We start from the raw sequence: 5000 nt of genomic DNA on the forward strand, positions 1-5000 counted from the left end.
CCCAGTCGTTGTAGTTGTCGTCGTAGTTGTTGGTGTTGTTGTTGTCATGTTCGTTGTCGTGATTGTTGTTGTTCTCGTGTTGTTGTTGTTGTTGTTGTTGCTGTTGTTGTTGTTGTTGTTGTTGTTGTTGTTGTTGTCGTCGTCGTCGTCGATGTCATTTGTTGTTGTTGTTGTTATCGTCGTCGTCGTCGTCATCGTCGTCGTTGTCAGAGGTTATTTCTAAAGATTTCATTGATAGTCTTTGTTCTCGTCACCAAGACTTGCTAAGAACAAGCTTGGAACAGCAAGAGTTCCAAGAACAAGATTAGAACAACTCATTACATCATTACCAGTACGTCATTTGTATTTAGAACACACTTTAGAAAAAAACTCTTCAGCTACAAACCAGTCACCCTCACATGTCCGAGGTGTTTGTCTAAACCACTTACTGAAATGTTTTGAGGTTTAATGACCATACACATGTTGAACCGGTGAGTGTCTTCCGCTGCTTAATTCGCAAATAACTATTTTATTAAAGTCCGCTTGAAACGCTCAAAGATGAAATTCCATGTTAAAAAGTGACAAAAGTTTCACATTTTCCCGTTGTAACAGCTTCCGATGATATTATATGAAAATTCTGATCCTCTGAGAGGATTCCCCGAAACAAAATCAGTTTGTACGCCTAATTTTAATAGAATTGTCCAAACAGTGTCGCTAATATTGTGCTAAAAGATGAATTCTAGAACAATGTTCACAGACAGACACCACTTGGCAAAAAAATTTTCAGTGCTGGGAGATGAAAAAAAAAAACTACCTCGCTACGCGCGGGCTTCGCCCGCGCTCCGCTTGGATTATGATTAACATTAAATTTCCGAAATCGTTTTAAAAACAATTTCATCTTATTCCTTGTCGGTTCTTGATTCCCAAAACATATAGATATGATCTGTTTGGATTAAAAACACGCTCAGAAAGTTAAAACAAAGAGAGGTACAGTAAAGCGTGCTATGCAGCACAGTGCAACCGCTACCGCGCTAAACAGGCTCGTCACTTTCACTTTTATTTATTTATTTATTTATTTGGTGTTTAACGTCGTTTTCAACCACGAAGGTTACATCGCGACGAGTCACTTTCACTGCCTTTTGCACTAGCGGCGGACTACGGTCATTGTGAAAAAATGCAGTGCGTTCAGTTTCATTCTGTGAGTTCCACAGCTTGACTAAATGTAGTAATTTCGCCTTACGCGACTTGTTTTATATTACAAACAAAACAGGACTGGACATCGGATCGGCGTGTGGCGCGGCGACCACAACTTGTGTCCAGGGTTCCGTCTGTGATAACCTGTCCCAGTGCAGTGAGTACATCTCTCGTTTCCTGTTACCCGTATGTCTGTTCTTGATTGTTCGATTTTTCAGCATGGACAATTATCTCAAACGTTTTTGGCGCACCTGAGTCAGTGATTCTTCGCAATGAAGTTTGCGTCGTACTGGATGACCTCTATATATACGACTCAAATTTGTCGAGTTTCAAAAATGTCAAGGCCACAGTGGGGTAAAGTTTGGTTCAAAAAATGAAAAATGTTGTATTTTTGTGTGTGTTTGATGTTAGATCGTTGCAACTTTACAGACTCTCACAGTTTCATTTCCTCTGCACACACGTCAGGTTCTATCTGGGAAAAATGTCAAGGTCACAATTGGATACAATTTTGATTGATCAGAATGAAGTTATCATTTTCTTGAACGTTTTTAATCAGACCATTTGAACAGTTAATTTGTGTCTGATTCATACTATTTGATAAAGTAGAGTCGTAGGAGTATTTGCTTTTTTTTGAGTCACTTGAGAAAAAGTGACTCTATGTAATCGGTCAGTGTTAGTCTGTCCGGCCGGCCGTCCGGCCGGCCGTCCGTCCGGCCGGCCGTCCGTAGACACCACCTTAACGTTGGACTTTTCTCGGAAACTATCAAAGCGATCGGGCTCATATTTTGTTTAGTCGTGACCTCCAATGACCTCTACACTTTAACGATGGTTTCGTTGACCTTTGACCTTTTTCAAGGTCACAGGTCAGCGTCAAAGGAAAAATTAGACATTTTATATCTTTGACAAAGTTCATCGGATGTGATTGAAACTTTGTAGGATTATTCTTTACATCAAAGTATTTACATCTGTAGCCTTTTACGAACGTTATCAGAAAAACAAGGGAGATAACTAGCCTTTTCTGTTTGGCAACACACAACTTAACGTTGGGCTTTTCTCGGAAACTATAAAAGTGACCGGGCTCAAATTTTATGTGAACGTGACTCATTGTGTTGTGAATAGCAATTTCTTCCTGTCCATCTGATGCCTCATATAATATTCAGAACTGCGAAAGTGACTCGATCGAGCGTTTGCTCTTCTTGTTTAAGCTAGGAAGCCAGAAACTTTAGACAAGTAGTGTTGTTCTCCCTCGGTAACTGTTAAGGTCATACCTTGCACATGTGCTTACACATGCGTGCTTGTGTATCTCTATGCGTGCCTGTGTATGCATACATACTTCTGTTTGTATGTGTGATGTCCAGAGCTAGCACTGGGCAGTGCTTGTGGGTCCAGCAGAAGCTGTGTGGCCGGAGCAGGCTGTGTCAAGTCCACGTGTTCGTGTGACCAGCGCTACAGCAACCAGTCCGGGCAGCTTTGCGGTACGTCACTACTCAACGCTGGCATGATTGATAACTGTTGTTTTACGCCCTCAAGGAGAAACCATAATGTGCATGTTCCCGACTTTAGATCATGAGATAGACAGGTGTATGCGTGTTTTGGTGGGATCAGCCACTTGCACTAATGGCAGAATGACCGAGGTCTTTTACGTGCAAGTATGGTGACACGCTAATGGGACATGGATACCACCAATAAGTCTGCACACAAAATTGACCCGTGTCCGTCCAGGCCTTGAGACGAACCCGCGACCCTAAGCTCCGCAACGCTGACACGTAATGCAAGGGTCATAAGACATAATATTGGGGCAATGTGGTGGTTTTTTTGGCTCACGTACGTGTAGCCTATGCGATCGTAACTTTGTCTGTCTGTGCGTGCGTGTGTGTGTGCGTGTGTGTGTGTGTGTGTGTTTGTGCGTGTGTATGTCTGTGGTAGAAACTTTAACATTTCGTCATTTGATCTAGTGTCTCGCTTTCTTGCACAGTTTCACCTATGCTTACTGTGTGTGTGTGTGTGTGTGTGTGTGTGTGTGTGTGTGTGTGTGTGTGTGTGTGTGTGTGTGTGTGTGTGTGTGTGTGTGTGTGTGTGTGTGTGTGTGTGTGTGTGACGGAGTGATTGAGTTTGTGTTACTGTTTGTCGATTTCTTACGTGAGCCTTGAAGGCTTCGCCTCTTGTTATATTATTGTGTTGGGTTATGGTTGTGGGATTGAATGGAAACAATTTGAACTATGAAGTAGGAAGGTAAAACAAAATCAGACCAACAAAAACAAATCTAAATGGATGGCAACAATACATTAGCCGAAGTACTTAAACAAAACACATATGTCATCGTCATCAGCATCATCATCATTATCATTATCATAAGCATCATCATAATCATCATCATCATCAGCATCATCATCAGCAGCAGCATCAATATCATCATCAATATCATCATCATCATCATCATCATCATCATCATCATCCTCATCATCATCGTTATCACTTTCATCATTAACACACACACACACACCCTCCTCTTCCTCCCCCTCGTCGTCAATACCACAACAAACCAAAAATACTCTAAACATGAACAAAGAGTATGCAACATGAACATGAACAGAGTATGAACAAGTCGCGTAAGGCGAAAATACAACATTTAGTCAAGTAGCTGTCGAACTCACAGAATGAAACTGAACGCAATGCAACGCAGCAAGACCGTAGGCGTATACTCGTAGCATCGTCAGTCCACTGCTCACGGCAAAGGCAGTGAAATTGACAAGAAGAGCGGGGTAGTAGTTGCGCTGAGAATGATAGGACGCTTGTCTGTACCTCTCTTCGTTTTAACTTTATGAGCGTGTTTTTAATCCAAACATATCATATCTATATGTTTTTGGAATCAGGAACCGACAAGCAATAAGATGAAAGTGTTTTTAAATTGATTTCGAAAATTTAATTTTGATAATAATTTTTATATATTTAATTTTCAGAGCTTGTTTTTAATCCAAATATAACATATGTATATGTTTTTGGAATCAGCAAATGATGGAGAATAAGATGAACGTAAATTTGGATAGTTTTATAAAATAATTTTTTTTTTTTACAATTTTCAGATTTTTAATGACCAAAGTCAATAATTATTTTTAAGCCACCAAGCTGAAATGGAATACCGAAGTCCGGCCTTCGTCGAACATTACTTGACCAAAATTTCAACCAATTTGGTTAAAAAATGAGGGCGTGACAATGCCGCCACATGTTTCACAAACAGCCGGCTATGACGTCATCAAAGACATTTATCAAAAAAATGAAAAAAAAAGTTCGGGGATTTCATACCCAGGAACTCTCATGTCAAATTTCATAAAGATCGGTCCAGTAGTTTAGTCTGAATCGCTCTACACACACACACACACACACAGACACACGCACACACGCACATACACCACGACCCTCGTTTCGATTCCCCCTCGATGTTAAAATATTTAGTCAAAACTTGACTAAATATAATGAACATCGCTCATGCCGTAACGTGTCTGCCTATGACCCACAGTGCCCAAAGTAGGGCTGGTGGGTGGTCAGTGCGAAGAATTGAGTCGGACCTGTGAATTGCTGCAACTGATGTGATGTTGCCATCATTCAAAAGTTGTTTGTGCTCGTCTGACGCTCTCTTACCTTCCTGGTTCATGGTTCTAATTGTGACCCTCCACCACGAAATGAGTCGCATGATTGTCACCTCGCGCGGTTCTGCGCTAGGCTTAATATAAGTCCGGGGAGTGTCTGGTAACAGTGTGAGGGTCACCTCAGTCACAGGCTTATAACTCAAACAGTTTTCGCTCTTTTTTAAAACGGGTTTCACCACT

The 5000-nt window shown here is 41.2% G+C and overlaps 1 long non-coding RNA gene across 1 annotated transcript in view; it reads left to right on the forward strand.

The window, feature by feature from the left end:
• LOC138949808 (uncharacterized) overlaps positions 1-5000 on the forward strand; it is an 8937-nt gene that overhangs the window by 2627 nt on the left and 1310 nt on the right. Inside the window, exons 2-3 of the long non-coding RNA XR_011450461.1 lie at positions 1250-1330; positions 2532-2648. This is a non-coding gene — a long non-coding RNA (uncharacterized lncRNA). The remainder of the gene's footprint in view (positions 1-1249; positions 1331-2531; positions 2649-5000) is intronic.

Source organism: Littorina saxatilis, linkage group LG16, assembly GCF_037325665.1.
Source record: "Littorina saxatilis isolate snail1 linkage group LG16, US_GU_Lsax_2.0, whole genome shotgun sequence".
In the NCBI taxonomy this organism is placed as follows: Eukaryota; Metazoa; Mollusca; class Gastropoda; order Littorinimorpha; family Littorinidae; genus Littorina; species Littorina saxatilis.